We start from the raw sequence: 24,790 nt of genomic DNA on the forward strand, positions 1-24,790 counted from the left end.
ATCGGTCCGAACCATCACCAGAAGCCTGCATCTGATCATCATCTTGCAGCTGCTTCCCTGGCCTGTGTCACTGTGGATCGTTCCCCAGCCGGCAACAAACGTATGGTCGGTCCTGGCACAAACCATGGGCCAGAACCACATATGTTTGTCCACAGCCGCGGCCCAAAACCCGATGGCTACATGTCTGGTAGGGATCCCTCTTGGGCGAGAGGAGCTTACATCTCTCCTTGAAAAGCTCAAAGCCACGCAGGCTCTGACGACGCCCGCAAGTAAGGCTACTGTCGCTAAGCCACCTGTCAACCTGCACCGTCCCCGGGTACCCTATCGGAGACGGCCTCCTTTCAGCTGGCACCGCAGGGGGAAACGCAACACCGATAACCCCCTGGAAAAGTGGCTGCCCCTGCTCCCAAAGACTACTAGTGAGCCCCAAGAGCTGGATCTCTTGGGATCCTATCCGGCTCACTACTGTGTCCAGTTTCAATTCGGGTTGTCCCCGGATCGGGAGGCTTTTAAAAACATAGCCCCAAACCGTCGTGACTATGGGGCAGACAAATGGTGCCTGGCCGTCAGCGGGGTGACCACCGACAACCCACATAGGTCACACCCAAAAGGGTTACCCCGAAGACTGTTCTTCATCTGCGGTGACAGGGCGTGGGCAGGCATCCCTTCTTGCCTGTTAGGAGGCCCTTGTACCATTGGCCGCTTGACACTGTTGATGCCCAACCAAACTCTAGTGCATGATTGGGAAAGGAAAAGAAACAGGACTTCAGAATAGGCAATTCGAAAATGTGAACTTTCAAATCTGGACCAAAATTGTGACTCGGAAGTTGTTCATTGGGCCAGACCAAAAGGGGTTGCAATCACCACATTATTGCCGTGGGTGGCTGCAGCCAAAGTGTTAGGGGAATTAGGTCATTTGGAATGTTGGGTCGTCAAACAAGCGAACCTTACTTCAAGTGCCCTGAGTGACCTCCTAAAAGACGAACAAGACAGACAAGCCACCTTACAAAACAGGGCCGCTATCGACTTCCTACTCCTCCTCCATGACCACCGGTGTGAGGAGTTCGAAGGGCTGTGCTGCCTAAACTTGTCATCTAGAGCGGAGAACATCCACAAGACTCTCGACAAGATGCAGGCCATGGTATCGCAGATCCAACGCGAGACGGGTGATTGGCTCGGCAGCATCCTCAACGGATGGGGACTATCAGGATGGGCAGTGTCTATTCTCCGGACCGGACTGCTTTTGTTTTTCGTCCTTTTGGTTACCCTGATTATGTTCGGACTTCTCAGAAGACTGCTGTTTAAATTGATTGTGAGCTCCCCCTCCCCCGTGGACATTGGCCAGGCCGAAGCTCTCCTGGAATCAGAGCACGAGCCCATGGCCCCAGAGTCGCAGTGGTTTGGGGACTTGCAGACTCTGAATATTGTCCCCAACCCAAATTTGAGTCATCATAAAAAACAAAAAAGGGGGAGATCTGGGAGTGTGTTTTGCTTTGGTTCAGTCCGGGTCTCCCCTTGAGTTTTGTACCTTTGTATCTACCCAGTTTGTATCCTCCCAATTTTCTGCCAATTACCCCATTTCCCACCTTTGTCCCCTCCCTGGCCCTTGCCAATCATGCTGGCACCCCTCCCAGGCTTCTAGAAAGTTCTGGCAGGAGCATTGTGTGATTGGCTAGGGGAAAAAAGATCCCTCCCTTCCTCTCCCATGGTTGGTTCCCTGATACGCCTTTCAACCTGTTCACCACACCCTTCCCTTCTCCGATTGGTTCCCTCCCATGTTACCACCCACCCATAAATCCTCCTACAGATGCCTTCGGAGCACGCTCCGAACTGGGCATCTCTGGGAGGTGGGACCTCATGTCCGAGGCTCAATAAACTTCCCAGATTTAACCCAGTTCTGAGTCTGCCTCCTCCTTCCACCGCTTGCCTCCATCCCAGCGGTCCTGTGGAAGGACCCACGAGCCAGACCTCTGGTCTCCCGGAGTCCGGAGGCTGGCCCCCGCAGCCGACTGCGTCCGGAGCTGACCGGGCTGAGTGGGATCCACTCCAAGGGGACGCAGAGGCAGAGGGTAGCACTCAAAAGAGTTGTGGCCAACAGCTCAACATCCAAGTGACAAGTGGTGTCTGGAGGGGTCAGTACTGGGACCTGAATTGTTTGTCATCTTTGTCAGCAACATCACCAGTGGGATCAAGTGCACCCTTATCAAATTTGCTGAAGACACCAAGCTGTGTGGTACAGTCTACACGCTGGAGGGAAATGATGCCATCCAGAGGGACCTGGACAGGCTTAAGAGGTGGATCTGTGAGAAACTCATGAAGCTCAAGAAGGACAAGTGCAAGCTGCTGTACTTGGATTGAGGCAATCTCAAGCACAAATACAGACATTGGGCAGATAATCAGTTGAAGTGCACCCAGAGAAGGACTTGGGGGTGTTGGTGGATGATCAGCAGATCGACATGACTCAGTAATGTGTGTTTGCAGCCCAGAAAACCAGTAACATCCTGGGCTGCATCAAAAGCAGCACAGCCAGCAAGTCTGGGAAGGTGATACTGCCTCTCTAGTCCACTCTCACAAGGCTGCACCTGGAATACTGCATCCAAAGCTTTGGCCCCCAGCAGAGACATGACAGATGTGACCTGTTGGAACAAGCCCAGAGGAAGGCCGCTAAGCTGCAAGGTCAGGTTGAAAGAGTTGGAGTTGTTCCACCTGGAAAAGAGAAGGCTCTGGGGCAACCTTACAGCAGCCTTTCGGTACCTGAAGAGGACCTACAAGAAGGCTGGAGAAAGGCTTTTTACCAAGGCAAGTAGCAACAGGATGTGAGGGAGTGGCTTCCAAGTAGAACCGGGTAAGTTTAGATTAGGTATCAGGAAGAAATTCTTTACTATGCAGGCGGTGAGGCACTGCCAATAGGCTGCTCAGAAAAGCTGTAGATGCTCTATCTTTTTGGAAGTGTTCAAGGCCAGGCTGTAGGATGCTTTGAGCATCCTGGTCTGGTGGCAGGTGTCACTGTCCATGGCCGGTGGGCTGGAACAAGATAATCCTTAAGGTCCCTTCAAATTCTGTGACTTTTAAGATCCATGTGGCCTTATACCATAAAAATCCTGCTATGCCAAAAAACCTCTCATTAAACCTCTAAACTAACTAAACTGAACTCAAGGTTTTAGCCTCAGCCCAGTTCTCTTCAGCATCTTCATTAATGACTTGGATGCAGGACTCAAAGGGATACTAAGTAAGTTTGCCAAGGACACTAAATTGGGAGATGTTCATCCCCTTGAGGATTGAGAGACATCTTGACAAATTAGAGAGGCGGGTGATCACCAACCCCATAAAGTTTAACAAGGGCAAGTGCCAACTTCTGCACCTGGAGCAACTCTGGACATGTGTACAGACTGAGGAACAAGAGGCTGGAGAGCAGCATTACGGAAAGGGACCTGGGGGCCCTGGTCCAAAGGAAGTTGAATATGAGTCAGCAGTGCCCTGGCACCCAGGATGGCCAACCCTGTCCTGGGGTGCATCAGGCACAGCATCGCCAGCCAGGAAAGGAAGGGGATTGTCCCACTCTGCTCTGCACTGGAGTAGCCTCACCTTGAGTGCTGTGCGCAGTTTTGGGTGCCACAATATTAAAAAAAGACATGAAGCTATTGGAGAGCATCCAAAAGAGAGCCACAAGGAAGGTGAAGGGGTCTAGAAGGGAAGCCTAATAAGGAGTGGCTGAAGTCATTTGGTCTGTTCCGCCTGGGGGAGACCTCACTGCAGTCTGCAGCTTCCTCATGAGGGGAAGCAGAGGGGAAGGTACCAACCTCTTCACTCTCATGCCCAATGACAGATCTTGAGTAAATGGCATGAAGTCAGGGGAGGCTTAGGATGGATATCAGGAAAAGGTTTTTCACCCAGAGAGTGGCTGGGCACTGTAACAGGCTCTGCAGGGAATGGTCACAGCACCAAGTCTGTCCAGTTCAAGAAGCATTTGGACAACTCTTTCATGCACATGGTGTGATTCTTGGGGATGGTCCTGTGGAGGGCCAGGGGTTGGACATGATGATCCTGATGGATCCCTTCCAGCTCAGCATATTCTAGAATTCTGTGATTTAGTTTTATCAGCATTTTCTTTTAGTAGCTTTTAAAAAACAAGTTACCAACTTAAATAAAACCAAAACAACAGTTTTCCTAACTTATGTCTACAGTATTCATCTACAGCTTTTCCGACTACTCTAGTATTATTCTGTACAGCGAAGGCTTCAAAGACGGATAGTAAGGGCTTTCCCCCTTCCTGTATGTGGTGGTGCGTTCCCCCCGACTCCTTTCCAGGCTGCAGTGGGATCTGAGAAAACACTTATCAGGCCTCATCCTTGAAACCACCACCTGGGCTCAGCTCTTTTTGAGCTTATCAAAAAACAGTCACCTCTTAGGAACTCCTAACAAGCTTCTGTTTTTCTCGTGACCAGCCCTGGAAAATTCCTCTCTAGCCTAAATGGCATAACATTCCCATTCTCACACTTTGAAAGAAAGGGTTGACCCAAACTGTGGACAGGATCAAACACTGTTATGACTAAAGCCCACTCTCTTGTGACCCTATAAACACTGGTCCAAAATGGGGCCCATTGAGCTCTCCTGGACCGCATAGGGCCTGAAACCAGAAATCAATTTTTTGAGCGATCTCAAGCATACTCATTCAGGATGTCACATGTATAATAAAATATCACTTTAGAGAACTAGGCCTTAAAAGTCCTGAAAATTATCATCTCCTTCTGTTGTTTACTTGATGGTAGGCTAAATTTAGTACAGCTAAAGCAAATTTTTCCAAGTCTTATATTTTCTATTTATCATTTATCTAGACTTTATATTTTTATTTTTAAAATACACTGCCTAAAATTATTCCGTGTAAGCATGCTTTCATTGTATCTTTCAAATTACTAATGGAACTTTAATGAAAACTAACCCAAGGACATAATAAGCATAGTTTATCAGAACTCAGGAGATCATGTAACAAGTCATTACCTATAAGCACCTTCTACAGCTCAAGAAACTAATCTTCCTAAAAAAAATTACCTCTGAGTGCACAACTACAATTTTTTATTTATATTTACAGCTTCCATATGTATAGGTTAAATTAAGACATGTTTCCATCTGAAGAAGTTTAGCTGACTGAGGAAAACAATGTCCTTTCTGATACAACTGTCACAATACTTCACTGTATTTTAGAAAAAAACTTCTAAGATATTAAAGATTTTGCCTTCAGTTACAGATCCTTATGGAGCAAAAATATAGTGTTTTTTTTTTTTAAATGCAATGAATAAATGATGAAGTAACAACAAATTTCCAGACAGACAATCAGGTATACACAAGCACCTATAAACTCACCTCATTTTACAAGTATACCTCAACACCTGCATGATCAACACAGACAAATTAACGCAATGACCTTCAACAAGAAGAATGTCTCCATTTTGCCTTCACAAGTTTTAATAGCAGTGATAGAATGGACACCTCTCAACCCTCAGGCAATCAGCAGTAAAATGTGCCTTGTTACTCCTAATAAGCAAAACAATCCAAGAGGGGGACAATTCACTATAGCCTTTAACATCTGTTTCCTACAATGCACTAAAAGATCACCAGTTCTATTGAGCTTACACTAGCATCAAGTAAAGTGAGAAATCCCCTTTAAATAGTTATAGACAAATTTTCATCATTCCAACCCATTAGTGGCAGATACTTCTGTTTAAACTGTTCTGTGAAAATCATCCTTTGGCTGAAAATTCTGTAAATAATCAGACATACCATGCTTCAGTAAAACTTGTGACTATTTAATTGTCCACAGCTCCACAACCTTTCGACTTGCACCTTCATTTAACTATCAGGAATAGAAGTCACTGGAGTGAAAGCAACATAAAAAACCACATCTATAATCAGCAAATTTTTAACAGGTCTCAACTCAGGAACTTGCTTAACATCTGTAATACTTGTATGTACACGATACACTGAGCAGTCTTTGCAACAGCACTGGAAGTACAGATGTACATAATCATGTCATCATCCCCCTCTCCTACCAAACAAACGAACCAAAGACCAACTGGTCTTCCTACCTGTGGAATTTAAAAAATTCACAAAGAAGGATAAAGGGAATGCCTTCACTTTCAACAGAAGAAAAGTGTACTTTAATCATGCTTTATCTATTTTTCATTCTATTTTTTCCATATAAAAGGCATTAGTGAAACTAATGGAACATTCAGCCCAGTATTGTTGTGTGGGAATTAACCCAGCTCTGTCCAGAGGTTTCAAAAGCTCTCAATCTTCTCGTAAAGAACAGTTGCACCTGCAAAAGATGATCATCTTGGCTGGCCCAGCTCAATAGTTCACAGACCAAGGCTTCTCCATTGTCTGAGCCTTTGAATCAACTGGAAAGAGATTGGGAACCTCTGATCAAAACCTTCTTTGAAGTTATATGGGTTGATTACAGGTAAGCAGCAGTGATAACACTACACAGTCCCTAAGCCAGACATCAGCTGTTGATTGCAATTAAAAATAGGCATAGGATTTTGCCTGAAAAGGAACCGCTAGTTATCAACATGCACAGGTGGGAAAAAAAAAAAACAAACAAAAACCATTGACAAAACCAGTGATAAATTAAAGAAAAATGAGATTCATGAAGCAAAAGAAAGTAGAAAATGGCATACACATGCCATATCCAGAGTGCAGAAACAAAATAAAAAAAGCTCAATTAACTCCAGTTTTTAAGTTTATTCTCACACTAAATACAATTAGGTTTCTGAAATTCACATGAACTTTCAGCATAAAGGAAAACTGTAGGACTGCCACTTTAAGCATTCATAAATAAATAACCCATAAAACAAAAGAAAGTTAAGTTCTCCAGAAATTCATTTCAGAAAACCTTGCAGGCTTAGTGTGGCTTTTTACAGCTTATCAACAGTGAAGCTGCACAAAAGTAGAGCGTTTTACTAAAATTAAACTGATTAAAATGTAATAGTTTCTTATTTGATCTGCTTCACACATAGGCAATATTACAATCACATTAAATATTTGGATAAGGACTCACTGACATTTTGATATATGTTTGCCCTTTGAAGAATTTCTTGCTTCTCTCTTGGTTCAAAAAATAAATTCCAAAAATTGAGCACAAAAATGCAAAAAAAATTTCTTCAGTCTGGTATTAAAAACTGTTGGCTGTTCTACTGATTAGGAATCAAGCTAATGAAAGAATAAGAGAACTGACTCACGCCAAATGAGCTTACAAGATCTTCCTTAAAAAAAACCCAACCAACCAAACAAAAAAACCCAACAAACAAAATAGGCTTGTCAACACAAACTTAAAGTTCCACACTAATTCATGCTGTGGTTCTTATATAAAAAAAAAATTCTAGTCTATTTTCTTTCTAATGGCTAAGAACAAATGTATGTTTTCCTATGCATACAGATGGCAGAGCAAAACTAATTTTGAAAATAAAAAAATTTGCCCACTACTGCAACATTATCCACACCTTAGTATGAGAACAACAAAGAAACATATAGTGCATTTTAAAAGACTTTTCTTATAGCTCTTCTCTACTCTTGTCTCAAGCAGCATAGATAAGTACAACCTCTTTTATTCTTGAATGATTTGCCTATGCTAACAGAAGACAGTGTTCAATATCAGTATTATTCCGTCATTCTACTATGGAATCATCATCAGCTACCAAAGTTTAGCCAAACAGCTTTAAAAACAGTGACAAAGTTTACAATATACTTAGTAACATTAAGATATTACTTCTTTTCACTACATAGCTAAAATTCTTGCTACGGCTTTGCACAATATACCACAACTCTGAAATACAGTGATTTCTTTTCAAAGCATTCTCTTACAGGCAATGCAAAAATACTTGCTGATTTAACCTTGTGTGTTGTAGTGATTTGGTTCAAAATATCCATTACTTACTTATTCTCCTTCTGTGAGATAAGAATTAGGAGAAAGCAAAGCAGGCACAGAACTTAAAAGAATATAAAGAAGTTTATTAACATACCTAAAAGAAAGAAAAAAGTCAGACTAAACCTTCAGAACTCTTCTCTTCCCCCCATCTTTCTCCCTTCTCCCACTGACAACATAAAAAGACAACCCTTGAGACATCTCCACAAGAAACAGTTCTGTCATGGCTTCAATGTCACAGCAAGACAGCCGCCCAGGTTGGTTCTCTGCTCACAGGTGAAAGTCCCTTCCTTCGACTTACAGCTTTCCCCACAACTGCTTTTGAGGGTCCAATCTTGAGCTACTGGGGTACCATTTTAAGGTTGAGCTGTTCAGAAGCAAAGGTTCTCTTCACCTATGTCTGGGAGCATCTTCATCTCTAGGAACAGAGGTCTTCTTCTTCCCTGGGAGCAAGGGTCTTCATCACTTTCATCTCTCTCTGTTCATGCTTCTCATCAAATCACAGCTACTTCAACATTTGCTGGTTTCAGCACAGATACTTTTGCTCACAATTGCAGTTTGAACACTCCACCCCCCATTGCTTTTATGAAATTACAACAGGTACTCTAATGTATCATAGTCCATCACCATAGCTTTACAGCAGAATTTCAGCTTCTAAGCTTGAAGCATCTCCTCCTTCTCCTCTCTTGGGGTTTCAGGTTTTTCTTCTTCACTGACTTTGGTGTCTTTATGGTGTTTTTTTCACGTGCCTTCACCTTTCCCTTTCTTTTGACTTGGGAGAGGATTGATGTCTGCAGGCTTCATCTGTTCTGGAGGAATCTTAAAACACTAAAAGGATTAATCTCACCTGGGCCCTGCAGCTGGAATTCCCTTATCGCTGTTGGTCACCTGCTCTTTGCCGGGCAGCGGCCTGAGATGAATTTCGGCCGCACTGGGTGAGGGCCGGCCTGGCCTGGCTGTACCGCGGGGCCGCCCGCATGGAGCAGGGCTGTGGGAGGCTGGCCTGGCCTGCACTGAGGGGCTGCGCCAGGCGTCCAGTGAGCAGAAGCGGCTGAGATCTCAGCCAAGCCGCACCACGGCTGACCCGGCTGGGCTGTGCCGAGCAGGGCCCAGCCTGGCCCTGCTGGCCGCACCGCGGGTTCCCAGTTACCTGTCTGAAAGCTGGAAGCAAGAGAGGCTTTCCCGGGCTTTGTTCATTCTTAAATGTAGATCACAGAGGCGTGTCAAGCTTCTTAAGTGGCTTTAAAAAGTTGCCAATATTCAGACTAGCCAGTTGGTTGGTTCTATTGGGTCTGGAGGAAGCTGTAAGCACCTCCTTGCAAAAGAATCACTTCTGTGACTGATGGAGCCCTCTTTAACTAAAGACCCTGCCACTGCAAACAACTTTGCATTTAACCACAGGGCAAGAACCTGCACAGACAGAACAGTAACAAGCTGTCACAAGCTTGTGTAATTGCCCGAAGTTGCACACTTTTGCATCATGGCAAATATGAACCAGGTTAGCTTCTCAGTTGATGATCACAGGGCTGGAACACATCTCTACAAAGTCAGGTTGAGAGGTGGGATTGTTCTGCCTGGAAAATAGAAGGCTTTGGGGAAACCTTACAGCAGCCTTTCAGTACCTGAAGAGGACCTACAAGAAGGCTAGAGAAAGACTTTTTACCAAGGCAAGTAGCAACAGGACATGATGGAGTGGCTTCCAAGTAAGAGAGAACAGGTTTAGATTAGACATTAGGAAAAAACTTTTTACTGTGTAGCTGGTAAGACACTGGAGCAAGCTGCCCAGAGAAGCTGTGGATGCCTCATCTCTGGAAGTGTTCAAGGCCAGGCTGTACGATGCTTTGAGCATCCTGGTCTGATGGAAGGTGTCCCTGTCCATGGCAGGAGAGTCAGAATTAAGTGTTCTTTAAGGTCCATTCCAAACCACAGAGTGGTTCTAGAACTTTCCTTCCTGGTAGGTAACTATCTTGCTCTCCCCCTGAATTAAATAAATAAATATATATGCACAAAAATAACAGCTGCCCAGGATATCACATCAGCACTGCACAATCACTACACTTGCTACCACCCTATGGTAAATGCAAGTGAACTTTAAGTTTCACAATGCAATTATTTTGTTCTTAGTCATGCTCTTACAGACAGAAGCGACCCAAATAATTTATTACAATTCTAAGCAAGTTTACTCAATTTGGTTTGAAAACATTCACAAGAGGTCTCTGGAAACCGTAGAGGAAAATATGTATTTAAAAAAGTAAGGAATTTCTCTGTTCTCTGCTCGTGTCTCCCCAAGGAATATACTTTGGCCAGCCTTCGTCAGAAGACTAAGTTTAATTTCTGTTCTGCTAGTCAAAGAAGCATTGCCACAAAGCCAAAAGGATCACTCCAACATTCTGGAAGAGCAAGCCTAGGGCAAACATACCTACCCCTGCTGTTAGAAGGTAATGGAGTGGTAAGTTACTGCACTTTTAAGTCTCCTAGACTGATTAATCATTGCAAATCAAACTCTGGGGTTTACAACCCTTGAGAAGCCTGGCTGATCTAAGCATCAGTTTAAGTGCACAACAACCACTTCTCAACAATCCAGGCTAGCAGTGCTGCTACACACACCTTCAAACATTGAGGGAATGTAAGTCACATACAGTTTTTAGGGGCAGGGGGATGATCTCCATTTGATGGACCACTTGCAAACTTTTTAGTCTGTGCATCGTAAGTACCAAATTACTCTTTTTTTGAGTACCCTGTTTTTGAGTACCCTGAGAAGATGCCAATGTTGAAGAATGGTTAGAGGATCAGGGACATGGATCATTGATAGAGCTGTAGGGTACAGATCAATAAAAGAGCTGTACAAGCAAATGCCTGCATGAGAAAAGCCTGCATGAGAAACAAGCCTGAGAACCAAAAGGGAGTTTTAAGGAGGTACAGTGCTGTGCTGATAAGATGTACTGACCATGAGAGGGGAGGAAGAACTTTGATTTCTCAAGTTAAAACATAAATAGTAGAAGCTTGCCAATGCAGTCTTTTATCTAACCCAATTATGTAGAAACAAGAATGCGCTCTCATAAGTTTTAACCAATCAAGAACTGACAAGCATGTATACTCATACTATATAACTGCCTCTGTATTACCAATAAACGAAGTTTGCTTTATCAATCACACTGATTGTCTGCATGTCTTCCCCTCACCGAAGTCAGCAAGATGCCACTGCAACACTAAATTAAACCTAGGCATAATAAATTCTCCTAAACCAAATGTATGAATTTGTGACACCAAACAGTTTTACAAGACCAATTTTGCAGATATACCTGAAATTTTTTTCTCTCTAATGCAGCATGCCTCTACAACTTTATGAGTAAAGGTCCACAGTAAAGGAGATATCTTGTTCCTGCATTCAGAGGTTCACACTTTAGCAATTATTCTTATTATGTACAGTTTCTCCAGCTGTTTTAAAACTTTACTCTTGACATATCTTCAAGACAAGCTGTGATAGGTCCCCAGTTTGGAGTAGAGGGCCATAATACACTAAAAACTGTGTGTGTGAGAGTAAGCCAAGTAATCAATGTATCAATACTTTATACTTGTGCAACACAGCAACCATCCACCAATTTTAAATTTAAACAAAGCACATAAACATTCGAAGTTCTTATTAAAACAAGCTGTTATTCACAGCATTGATTAGAAAGTCAAAATTTAATTGTTATGAACCCCAGCCTAAGTATCCAGTGAGGATATTGACAAATAATTAGTAATTCAGCACTTGGAGAAAAAAAAAAAAAAAAAAAAAAAAAGCAGGACCAGGAAACACTGGAAAAAGATGACGTTAGAAAATATTTACCTACATTACAGCTTTCTATACAACCAAAACTATTACAAGATTTGCTACAAGATCTTTTATTCATAAATTTGAGACACATGCATCTAAACTTCTCCCATAACCAACATCACAGTAGTTACAATCATAACAGACAGTTTTTAATGAATCAGATGTTAACTTGGGTTTCCACTGAACATAAACACTGACTGCCTCTATTCTAATAAAAACGTAGCTCTCTTTCTTAAATCATCTGACAGTAGGAAGAATAATTAGAGCGAAATTATTTATAAACTGTGGCCCCTTCTACTCAGAAGAAAATGGATTAATTCTTTAGGGATTACTACAATGAAGGAGCAAACAATTCTGTTTTTTCCAAACTGAAGCATGATCACATTGATCGAGAGATACTAAACTCATATTCCAAACATAGGAAAATTTCTCACTACACACCTGGTTTTAAAAAAAGCTTATAGACATAGTTACACAATTCAAATCAATAGCATTTTTCATCCTATCTTTGCAATGATCGGGGGAAAAAACCCCAAAAAAACAGAACTGAAAAAAGGATTCAGGGAAAATGATCTGTTGGCTTTAATGTACAGTTCAAAAAAGCTGAGTAGTCAGTCCTAAACCGAATTTGTCTTACCTATTTTCTTCACATTCAGCCATTTTAACTTGTATTAAATCAGTTCTCAAATGCATTCACATAAGTGTTTACAGTGAAAACATAAAGCACTCAAATGAAAACACTTGCTGTTAAGAATGGCAGGTCTCTTGCTATAGCTACTAACTAAAAATGAGATCTTAAGTTTTTCCAGATCAACTGCAGAATATTCACTCACTGTTAAAAATCTTTGCCTAAAGAGATTATCACATTTAAATGGTAAATAGCTACAACAGATGTCAAAGTTGCAATCTGCATAACAGCAAGTCACTGAAAACAAAATTCAGCATTGTATTATGTAACCTCTAACTGCAGGTAACTACACTGGTTTCTCTAACTCTGGAGGGTCAGTGAAAGAACAAACACTATTACTTTAAAAGAAGAGAAATCAGCTGTAGAAAACTTACATCAGATATTTGCAATATTAATTTAAATACTGCAGTCAACACTGGATTCATCAGTAAAGACAATGGTAACTCACTAAACCACCAATCATACGTTCTTTTCTAAGATGAGAACCATCATAACTGTGACATAACATGGTATCTTCTTTGCTTGTGTACAGTTCTTTCACATTTTTGGTGAAAAAAACCAACACATCCTGCATATGTGTGTGTGCATGTGTTGGGAAGGAGTAAAACAGAGCGGAAAGTTAAACTGTGAAACCAGTAACTCTTCCTAAAAGCTGCAGAGACATCAGAACACACCGATCCTCATACCACTTGTATTTGTTAAAAACCACAGAAGAAAAATGCATAAAATATTAGCTCTGATTTTAGTATGCTATCTGCATTCTCATGAAACTAATTAGTAGATCTGAAGTATTTAAGAGGATGATAAACTATTTCAAGTTACTCTGGAAAGTTATTTACTGGACTGTGAAAAAATAAACTTTAAGACATCTGCATGTGTTTGAGTATAGCTGACTTAAAACACTACGTTGTCCTCATTCTCTAGTTGCAGAGAGGTAACAAAATGATGGCAAGAAGGGAAGTCAAGGCTTCCAGAATGACAATCACCTTGGAACTACTTGTTCCCTACCATACCATGGTTTGACCCACAGTAGACCTGCTTTCCTTTCTTCAACTTTGGTGGTAAATTGTATTCAAAAATGCTGCTCTGAAACTACTCCACTGTGCATGCTGCACAAATGCAAATGAAATGAGAAAGTAAATTAATTACGATAGAACTTGGAGGCAGAACTTACAGTAGCAGCAACAGGTAAATGTAGTCGGTTTTTTTGCTTTATAATCTCATTTTCTCTCCAGAAAGTTTTATATCTGATCTGAATTAGATTCATCAATAAACATGAAAGTGTATTTCCTGAGATTCTGCATCAACCTTGGGTATTGGTAATAACAACAACAATCCTTCCAGAAAACACACATCCCTCTTCCCTTTTGAAAATGCACATGCTTATTTGCAGAGAGGACTAAATTGTCTTGTGGTGCTTCAAACAAAGTTGAATCTACTCAGCTGGGCAGCAGAGAAGGGGAAAAATAGAAATTGAAGAAGGGAAAAAATGAGGTATCTTCCAGCCAACAGGATCTCAGGAAGAAGAATATCCTTCCCCATAAAATCAGGTGAGGCTTTCTAGAAGTCTGTCCTAGAGATAATCAAAGTAAACACAAGAACAACCACACCTCTGCATTTTTTGCTGACGCTAGCTTCATATTTCACCACCTCCACCCAAATATAAACTCTCCTAGAAATGTGATTAGAAGCTTAAGCACAAGCAAAAACTAGGATGTTTATTCACACCATCACTTTTCCTTCTTCAATTAAATTATACCTAGGAGCAAAAGAAAAAGCCTGCCTCAAATAAATCCATGTAAATTTGGTTCTTCAAGCCTCTAGCCTAAAACTATCTGCAATGCAATGCCTATTTCACTGCTGGTTAGAAATGTCACTGTCACCAAGGTTACAGCATTTGAAAATGTACTTTTCATCCACTATCAATACAGACATATGTCTCTAGTGGCATGAAGTAACATTAACCTGTCTCATCTCTTTCCACACAAGCCACAGGTGTGTAAACACAGGTATAACTGAAGGCAGGAGTGAAACTCCCCCCAGCTTGAACACGTAGGAAGGTCTGCTTGCCCTCTCATCTTCTGTCTGGCACCTAACAGTATGTATGCTTTACTGACAAAATGGAGGTGTAGAAAACAGAGATGTAATTCACCTGAGATGTACTCCTGCAGTGTAGGTAGGGATTAAAGGAGATTTCTGTGCTTATTCACTCCTCCCTTCAGCAGTAGGGAGAGATGACCCAGAGGCCAGCACTCTCCCTATCAACATAAAACTGTAAGAATATGCAACACCCTGTGGTTTCCAGGTATACCAAACCCTTAACCCTAAAAGCACTCAAGAACAGATTTCTATGAAGGCACATCAAAGTCAGAATCTAATGTTAAAGTGGTTTTGAAGACATACTTGTCAGAGTACAGATTTTGGCCTATCATATCTCACAAAATCTCAGCATCACAATATCTCATTTGCAGTTCCAATGACACCTAAACAACCAATTAATGGGTTTGTAGGCCATCTTTCACCATTAAGACAAAGAACTTCTGAAGGGGATTTCTGAAGAAAAAGGTAATTACATCCATTTAACAAAGGTCTCTGCAACTGGAACTTTTTGAGAAAGAAGGAATAAATTGATCTCTAACATGTTTGCCCCCATTCTAGTTTCACTGTAATGTTTATCTCGTTGTCTAAAACATATATGGTTATTAAACATGACAGGCAAGCAATTATCCAGAATCAGTCAACTCTTTTCCAAGTATAATTTTATGAGTTATACAAGCTCCATATTTGAAGCATTATTTTTACTAACTTTTATCATTCCTAGAAAATTGAAGAAAGATGGTCTAATCTGCAGACACTTTTAAGGGCACAATTAAAACCAGAAATAAGTCACAGATATGCAGCAGAACACACATAATACTTCTCAGTCCATGGCAGGTACTTAACCTTTGCTTACTAAAAGAACCCTAAGCACAACTGTGGACTTCAGCAAACATTATGTTTGTCAAGGTATCTAGAAAAGTGTATCAACAAAACTTTACAGATTTTTCACCAGGAAGCTAATCTAGAACATGGCTTTTCTCATGCTACTCAGCTCACAAAACATTAAACCTAGAAAGCTGAAAATTTCTCTATTCAAAAATTTCAACTGAAACCACAAGATAATATACTGGACTTGAGTTGTCTTGGTTCCGTATTCTAGTGAAGACTTCCATGTAGGAAACACAAATACTAAAATAGGAAAAACTGAAACAGTTCTGAAACAAATAATTACTTGATTTTAATAATTAGACAGACCAAAAGTCTGACATCTAATGACTCTTTCTGTCCTTATCCACCTAGGGTAAGAAATCATAATCTAGCAAAGTTCCCTTTTACATTTAAATTGGATTAAAAGAAGTTCATGGGAAAAGAAGTTGGGCAGTTGGGTTTTGCTTGATTGTTTTGTTTTTGTTTATGGTTTTTTTGAAGTCTATGGTGACATTTTACAGACCTTAGCATGATGGCACAGATCATCTAGGGCAGCTTACTAAATTACAAAGTAGTAACTAATTGATACAGTCCAATTTTGTTAAAAATACCATATGGAACAGAAGGCCTGAAGTTGGGCGCCCATTTAGTGTAAGTCAAGTATTTACTTGTTGGGGTTCAGGATTTCTTCCTTTTGTTTCTTCCTCTCCTGGAATTTTGTCCCATATGTTGCTAAGATACAATAACGACCGGGTACTTAAGAGAAACAAAAGAAGTTGCCCCGGGAAGGGTGTGGCTCGATACTCTCTTATGGGGGGGCGGGGGGAATCTCCTGGAACAGCGGAGATGCCTTGAGAACTGCGCTGGGGGAAAGAGTTGAGCGCAATGCTTTGCCACCTCTTGCTCTTCAGGCTTCTGAGGAGAACGGTCGGAGCTGCTGTTTCGAGGGGAGGAGTTCACTATCCCCGCCAGAGCCCAGCCTGGTCCCGCTTCTTCTGTCGTGGGGTGAGCTTCTGCCTGTGAGAGCAGCTACTGAACTGGGACCTTATTAACATCCTACTCGCTAAAAAAAGGACTTTCACCATCTGCTGGGGTGCCTCAGGGGAAAACCCCAGGATCCTCGAGCCCCCTACCCCTCCAAGGGAGCCTTTTCCTTGCCCTGCTGGGGAGCCAGGTTGCCCCTGCCCCACCCCTGCCGTTTTCTGCCGCTGCTTCATGGTTTCTTTGCTACACTGTACCCCCGCACATCCTGCCTGCTGGGGTGACCCTCGGTCGCAGCTATAGCTGCCGAGTTTCAGATACATCTCATCTACCACTCCAGGATGCTGCTCAGCCCTGCCTTCCCAGCTTGCTTCTCCTGAGGTTCCTGCTACAGCTCCTTTTGCTATCCAGAGGGGTGCACCAGGATCAGCTGCCCCTGGGGATTCATAAAGAAAGCCCCTTCTCCATCCGTTCCCGGCGGCTGCGCCCGCCATTGTGCACACGGAGAGAGACGGCCGGGCCCACGCCACAGCGCCCCCTGCAGCCGCGGGGCACTCATCACCCCCGCCCTGCCCGGAGCCAGCAGCGCCCCTGCCGGACGTGAGCATAACTGCACTGAAGGGGAAAGCGCCTCAAGAGCGGGAGGAGACTGACAGCGGGTTTTCTGTTCTTGTTTGTTGGTGCTTGTTTGCCTTGTTATACATACACACACTAGTAAAAACCTGCTGTTCCTTTTTTCCGTATCTTTGCCTGAAAGCCCCTTAATTTCAAAGTTATAATAATTTGGAGGAGAGGGGGTCATATTTTCCACTGCAAGGTAGGCTCCTGCCTTCCTTAGCAGACACCTGTCTTTCAAACTGAGACATTACCAAATCACTGAAATCCACAGAACTACTCTCCACAGCACCTACTCTCATCAGTATTTGTAGGTGCAGAACTTGAATACCGTATTGGAATATTCCACAATAGCACTAAAAAAATCACACAAAAAACCGCCAACCAACTGAAAAAAACCCCCAAACCCAACCCAATCAAAGAGCTAATCAAGTCTTAGGGATCTATAAGTCTTATCAAAAATACTATAAATACATAAAAACATTTCAAGAACATCTCAACCAAGGTGCAGTAACTGCAAAAATTAAAATATGATTAGGTAACAGTTACAACTAGTAGACACCACATGTAATCACAACTCTTTCTATACATTTCATTTTGTGGAACTCTTACAACAGTTAAGTTTCCAAGTCAGTCATTCCAGACCTCATGTAACATAGATTTACAGCAGTTTCACAACATACATTACAGGAAAGAAATAAAAAAATATAACCTGGATTTGTAGAACCATCCTCCACAACCTGAAAGCCAAATCCATTCACCTCCTGAATTCTGTATGTCATTAGCAAATTCACATTTTACTCAGTAACAGAAAGTTAACTTCAACCACCACATGGTGAAAGCAGTTAGACCAAATTAAATTATTTCACCATTGTTTGAAATGGATCAGTGACAAGGCCCCTTTGTCTCTAGAATCAACTGTTCATAGCTAAATACAAGCCAGGTAACTACACTGTTTTAAGGATCCCAATATGTATTCATGTCAGAGACGTAGTTGGAAGCAGTCTACACGCTCATAAGGCAAAGTCAGATTCCCTGTTCTTTTAAGGCAGGTGGCATGATGACATCTAGATAGCATCTGGACAGGCAGTGGGACACATCTTGATATACAGGAGATACTCATTAGGAGAACCAGTGTCAAGAAAGATCAGCATTCACCCTTCCATCATGAAATCACTGACCTCTGAAGAGCAGTAAGAGAAGGAACATGAGAAAAACAACAAACCAAAAAATTCTCTCACACTTGTCATGACTAACAAGCTGTCTAACCACACAACAGGAAACAACTTTCTGTAAGAGCATTCTCTCTTTTGGTTCAGCTTCAATGAACAGTTTTCAAAGATGGTTTTCTAAACCAGTTTGTTGAATTCGTTTTAGTCACCTATGAAAATATATTCTCATGCCATACCATCAAGAAGTCAAGTTTGATCTTTCTACTACCTGGTGAAAGAAAGAAAATGAGACAAGAAACAAAATGGAATGATGAGAAGTTTGCAGCCAAAGGGTTCATTCTTAGGAAACAAACAAAAAAAACGTTAAAAAAACTGTGTTTTGCTTCAGAAAGCAGAATCCTTCTAAAAATATTTCATTTGTCAAACATTAAGCAAATCATGCATTACATTAACACACAGCTCTTGCATCAGCCAGAGGTTTACAGATCTGAACATGTCAAAGAGCGCAGCCTGGCAACAAATCGCAAAGATCTGATCGCAAAGATACTGGCTAAGAGGATGAAAGAATGCTCAGACTGGGAGAATATAAAATACTGAAGAATAAGAATGTACTAAAAGTGTTTATTACCTTTAGGACTGTATCTTCCTTGGTAATTTCATAAATATTTAGAACTACACTGAGTCATGATTTACTTAAAGATGCATTGAAAAGCATGACTGATTAAAAAAAAATAGTTAATTTCTAACTTCTTACAGCAAGCTGATCACTGAGACTATATTTCTTGGACTCTTCTTTTTCCTCAGTTTCATTTGCCAAACAGTTTTTGAAAAGAGGTTTTACTAGTATCAGGTTTTAATGTTGACTCCGGCGAGGGAAGACATGCAGACAATCAGTGTGATTGATAATGCAAGCTTCAGTTTATTGAAATTCAGACTTCGCTTTTATACACTCAAATATGCCTACTTGTCACTTCTCTATTGACGCTGGGTAAAAAGCTGCATTTTGCACGTATTGCTAATGTTGCGATTTGGGAAATCAGGGTTCTTCCTCATCTCTCATGGCCAGTACATCTTGTCAGCACGTCCTGTTGTTTATCTATAACAGGATTGTCAAGAACACTGCGTTTGTGTCCTTGCCTTCTTTCTTTATTCTCATGATTTCTGTTCTCACGATTTCCTTTCTCTGCAGCTAGCAAGAGGCCTGCTGATTTCTGCAGTTAGCAAGAGGCCTGCTGATGTCAAGCTAAAAAGGTGTTTGCTTGTACAGCTCTTCCAGGGACCCATGTCCCTGATCCTCCAACCATTCCTCAACAATGCTTTTAATTTGGTTGAACACAGCCTAGCATAACTCACAATGGCAAAAACACTGCAGTGTCTTCACTTAGTGAAGATGCAGAGATTTAGCAAGTTCTTCAACTACACCTGCTCCGTTTGGGATATGAAGGCCCACAATACTGATTTTTGACTAAACACAACCAAGACAGAAATCTTCAGAGTGTCATAGAAAAGAACATAATGACAAGCTAAAGTAAAGATGCTATAGATAAGAAACTTCACAAAGATGATGAAATAGAGACAAATTTTACAGCATAAAATTTAGCTCTAGCAACAGTACTGCAATGTAGGAGAGTTAAAAATGACTACTTTTAAGTTATCCATTATTTAAACAGATGTGCTGTGGATAGCTTGTTTTTATTTTGTTTATTTTGCTCTTCAGCCTAAGAATTGGCGCAAGTATCCAAAGGCCTATTCTGAGGGAGGAGCTGCACACTTCAATGTATTTCACATTTTCAGTAGGTGAGCATAATTTCAAAATGCAGTAGTTATCACAATGAATGGCAAATTAACTATAACTGGTAAACTATTCTAGTTTAGAAAATATTGCCTTCAGACTGAAAAACGTAAAAAAAAAAGGTAACTGACTGCTGCAGGAATCTACTGATGTATCAGGTTATAGACTTTTGCTTGGACTTTTCCATCTAGAAGTAACACAGTTGGCTCAGAAACCATGACGTAGATACACATTCCAAAATGATCTTGTAACTTGGATGACTTAAGTTTTATGTCATTGTAAACTCCTTCTGCATATTATTTTCTCCATAATCAATGTCTGCTAATCAATGCTTATTAATGAGGACAGAAAAAGTAGCAGAAAGAAGTATTAATATACAATATTTATTTCCCATATTTCTATCTCAGTAAAAGCTGCATGATTATGCCATTCCAATGCTTCCCCACGAGAAGCTTCTAAAGCAAAGTAGACAAAAGACGACATAGCTAGGACATTTGTTACTTAAGAGCAGTGCTCAAAAACCATGGCTATCCATGTGTATAAATAAAGACCATGTCTTTAAGTATGATCCTAGAAAAATGAAACATTTACTTCAAATTACAGTAACATATCTAGAAAGCAAATATACAGCATCATGTCTTCACACCTTCAGCATTCACCCTTAAGTTACAACCTAGAAATAACATCGTTCCATGGCAGATCACTTTAGATAAGCTCGAACTACATTCAAGTGCTTTGGTTTTACGTCACAAGCAGCAAAAAAATAAGCCATGTTTATCAAAGCCAGAAGGGGGTGCTCTGAATAACCGAGGCGGAGGGTACTGAGCATTTGCCTTACACTACTAAAGAGGTCAAAAGCATGCTGTCTTGTTTTTATTTGGGAGCTCACTCAACTTCACATTACCATGCCTTTTTTACAAAAAAAAAAAAAACCCCAACCAAATAAACAAACAGTAACAACAACAAAAAAACCCAAAATAAAAAATCCAAAAGCACTCCTTTTAGGAAAAAGGAAATACTTCAATTTGTACTACTGTCATCACAAGGGCATATTAATCTGTGACACAAAGCTAGCAAAACAAAGACCTGACAAGTGTAAATTCCAGTTTTGTATTCCATGTTTTCCAAGCTGTTTAAGATACTACCAAGGAGATATATGAAACGCAAAAAAAGCCAAAAAGCCTATGCTACGGGTTTTACCTACACAATGCCTATTCTGACATAACTAGTTCAGATCTTCTCAATGGGATTGTGCAGAGTTGACCCCTTATACCGAATCATGTCCTGAAAGAAAAGGCCCCAGTTCATTTCCGCCAAGTGTAACACAGTATTTCGCCTCAGCCAGCACTTTGGTGCATCAGCCTCCCCCCACCCAACACGAGAAAAAGATACGCACATTCCAATCAAGCCTTTCTCAGCGGGACTCACCCAGTTCCCCCCTCCTTCCCTCCCTTCCTCCCTCGCCCTAGGCCTTGCCAGGTTCCCAAATCACCTCTGATTTTAGGTTTCATTTTGTTGTAAATAGCAAAACGAAAGGAGAAAGCTTCCAAAGCGAGGATTCTTACCCTTGAAATCCCGCCATGCGCGCAAATAAGGAGGGTGAATTGTTTTTCCTTTCTTTTTTTTTTTTTTTTTTTTTTGGCGAGAGAAGAGGGGGGGGGGGGGAAGAAACAAAAGCCTACACGGAGGAGCGGCTAAGCAGCGGAGACTGAGGGAGAAGGCGGAGACCCTGGTGGAGGAGCAGGGCGAGCGTCAGCCATGTTGTGTGTGTGTGTGCCTGTATGAGTGTGTGTGTGTTGGTCCAGTATTTACAAACCTGCAGCTGCAGCAGCGCTTGGAGCCTGGGAGAGAGAGGGGAACGCAGGGAGGGAGAGGGAAGGGAGGAGGGAGGAAAGGAGAGAGGGAGGGGGGGAAAGCGGCACAGCAGACAAAGGATCGCAGCAACGCAGAGCGAGCGGCGCGCACACGCACCGCGCCGGCGCTGTCTCCCGCGGCCTCGACTCCCCCGCCGCCCTCACACCCCCCTCGTCCCGCTTTCCCGCCTCCACCTCCCCCGGGAAAGGCTTATCCGCCAGCAGCCCCTCGGCGGGCCCCAGCCCGCACACAATAGCTCCGCAGCGGGGAAAGGGGGAGGGCACCGCTCCCCTCCGGCTGGATGCGGCGCGGGGCCGTGCCGGGGGAGGGCGGCAGAGCCGCGGAGGCCGGAAGGGCGGCGGGGGTTGCCAAGCAGCCGGAGCGCTTGCGGGGGAAGGGAGAGCAGAGACGACACCGCCAGACCGGAGCCGCCGCGGCCCCGATGCCGCCTACGGCTTCCGTGCGGGGAGGATCCACGATGTGAGAGCCCCGAGGGAGGCGAGGCGCGGCCGGGCTGGGAGCACCGGTCCCCCTACAGCGACTCCCTCCGGCTCTGCCCGGTACTGGGCCGGGCCAGGCCAAGCCAAGGGCGGCGCGACGGGCTGCGCTCCCCCCGTCCCCTCCCTCGCCCCGGTCGCTCACCTGCCGGCGGGGCGGGCGCCCGAGGGTGCCAGCGCTGCCGCTCAGCCCCTCCCGGCCGGGCCGCTCAGCTTCTCTGCGGCGGCGGCAGCAGCGGCGGCGGGCACATCCGCTCCCCTCGTCTCGCTTGTCCCCCCCCGCCGCCTCTACCTCCTGCTCGCCTCTGCCACATTTGGATCCCCCTCTCCCTACACGAGCTCCTCCGCCAGGATAGAGGCCTCCTCACCTTCCTGCCAAATAGTGAGCCTCCCGCATCGCGCCGTTCAAAACACAGGGCCGGGGCCCGCCCTCCTCCCCCGCGCCGCCCCCCCGCCGGCGCGCAGGCGCACTGCGCCTCCCCGACTGCGGCGGGCGCGGGGGAGCCCCACCCGCCCCGCCATGGAGAGGGTGCGCGGCCTTGGGAGTGCGCCTGGCGCGCAGCGTGCCCCAGACGTGCCCCAGACGTGCCCCAGGTCACCGTTCAGCCTTCTGTGTGTACAGAGAGTCACGGAACCATCATAGAATGTCCTGTGCTGGAAGGCACCCACAAGGATCATCGAGTCCAACTCCCGGCCCTCCAGGGGACATCCCCAGGAGTCACGCCATGTGCCTGAGAGCATTGTCCAAACACTTCCTGAACTCTGTCACGTTTGGTGCTGAAGAAGGTCAAGAGTGTAGTGCAGATGCCAGAAGGCCGACTAGCATTTCACCTGAGCAGGGAAAGTATCTGTAAATAATACAAGCAAATAACTGCATTTTGTATGAAAATTGTCTTCTCATTTTAAAAGAGGCAACATTACTGGGCGAAAGAAGGAGTAATTCCTTCAAAACTTAAAGGGTTCCCTGAAAATATGTTCATCTATGCAATAAGGACATGAAAAAAGTGGGGAAGCCTTCAAAAACCTGTGCTGAACAAGAGCAGTAGTTGCAAATTCTTACCCTCTCTTGAAGGGCTGTCCTGCATGTCCCTGGCAGGCTGAGAGACAGTACCTGAGGGAGCAGTAAATGGAAAACTTGCAAGTAATCAAGACTTGTTCAGCAATTGACAGACCATAGATAAGCGTCATCTTTTCAACTGTTAGTGTCAGATGCCAGCACATCTAGGAGAAAAGTTGTACGTTTCTTAATCCTATTTTCTAATTCATGAGGTATGCATGATCTAGATGGAGTGGGACACAAGGAAGAAATTTGGTAAGCCATACCAGAAATTTAGAGATGAGACTGTGGCTAAGGCATTAATCACAGGGGGGGGGGAAGTAAAATTATCTGTAAATGTGTTGCTGAAAATATGATACAGCATCATCAAATCCTAGTCCATCGCTTTGGTAAATCATTCAAGCACAGACATCTAAGATCCATTCATACTGTCACGGTGACAGCAAAATGGGAAACATCCGTAAGATTGTTACCTTCTAACAAATTTGTTTAGTAATGAAAGCAGGTGAATAGCTGGTCTGCCGTAACAAATCAAACTCGTACCTTTTTCTGAAGCAAGGCTTGGCAAGAAATTAAGTCAGTTTGGGGAAGGGAAGATTTAGTTCAAGGAATGGACATTTGGGGTTTCTTAGTTCAACAGTAGCAAATGCACAGGGTAAGATCCCAAGTCACATTTACAGATCACATAATTCATGAATTCTGTGCCTGTGACAGAAAATAAAATACAGATATGTGAAGGTACAAACATACATACTTTACTTAAAATTCTTATTTGCAGAACAGGAGAAGAATCGTATTTTCAGTTAGTCCTTTGTTGCTTCCACATCTCTTAATTTCATCAGAGGGACTGTATCCCCAGTAATTCCTATGACAAAAGAGTCCTGAGCTTCTGAGAGATTATTCATTTGCAATTTAAAGAAATAAATTTCTGAGAGAGAGAAAAGAGAATGAGAAACAATCAAGTGGGGGACAAAGATTGGCAAATATGAGGGTACAGGTTAATTACCTGTACCTGAGGGTACAGGTAATGCCATGCCATCCCAGTAGGATTGTGAGATCTCTAACCAGCTTTGCATATCACTGAGATATGACAAGACAGTTGTTGAGATGGGCAATTATTGGTTAAATTTTCCTGAAATTAAAACAGGCGTAGAGTCATAGAATGGTGTATGTTGGCAGGGACCTTCAAAGATCATGTAGTCCAATGCCCCTGCAATGATCAGGGACATCTTCATCTAGATCAGGTTGCTCAGAGTCCCATCCAATCTGACCTTGAGTGTTTCCAGGGATCAGGAATCTACCACCTCTCTGGGGAACCTGTTCAAGTGTTTCACCACCCTCATCGTAAAAAATTGCTTCCTACCATCTCTAAGTCCCCACTCATTTAGTGTATAATCACTGTCCCTTGTTCAGTTGCTACAGATACTGC

At 43.0% G+C, this 24,790-nt stretch overlaps 1 protein-coding gene across 3 annotated transcripts in view; it reads right to left on the reverse strand.

Annotated features, from left to right (window-relative positions):
- The window catches only part of SPIN1 (spindlin 1), a 74,617-nt gene extending 51,869 nt beyond the window's left edge, over positions 1–22,748 (reverse strand). Inside the window, exon 1 of one of the 3 annotated variants that reach the window (XM_042033691.1) lies at positions 22,673–22,748. The gene's annotated coding sequence lies outside the window, so the exon portion shown is untranslated. Of the gene's footprint in view, positions 1–21,518; positions 21,753–22,449 lie in introns of those variants that run through there. The other 2 variants (XM_042033693.1, XM_042033692.1) reach the window with 2 other exon arrangements.
- Between the last annotated feature and the right edge of the window lie 2,042 nt (positions 22,749–24,790).

Source organism: Corvus kubaryi, unplaced genomic scaffold (genome assembly GCF_017639235.1).
Source record: "Corvus kubaryi isolate FWS band 111438036 unplaced genomic scaffold, C.kubaryi_AGA036_p1.0 37357, whole genome shotgun sequence".
NCBI lineage: Eukaryota > Metazoa > Chordata > Aves > Passeriformes > Corvidae > Corvus > Corvus kubaryi.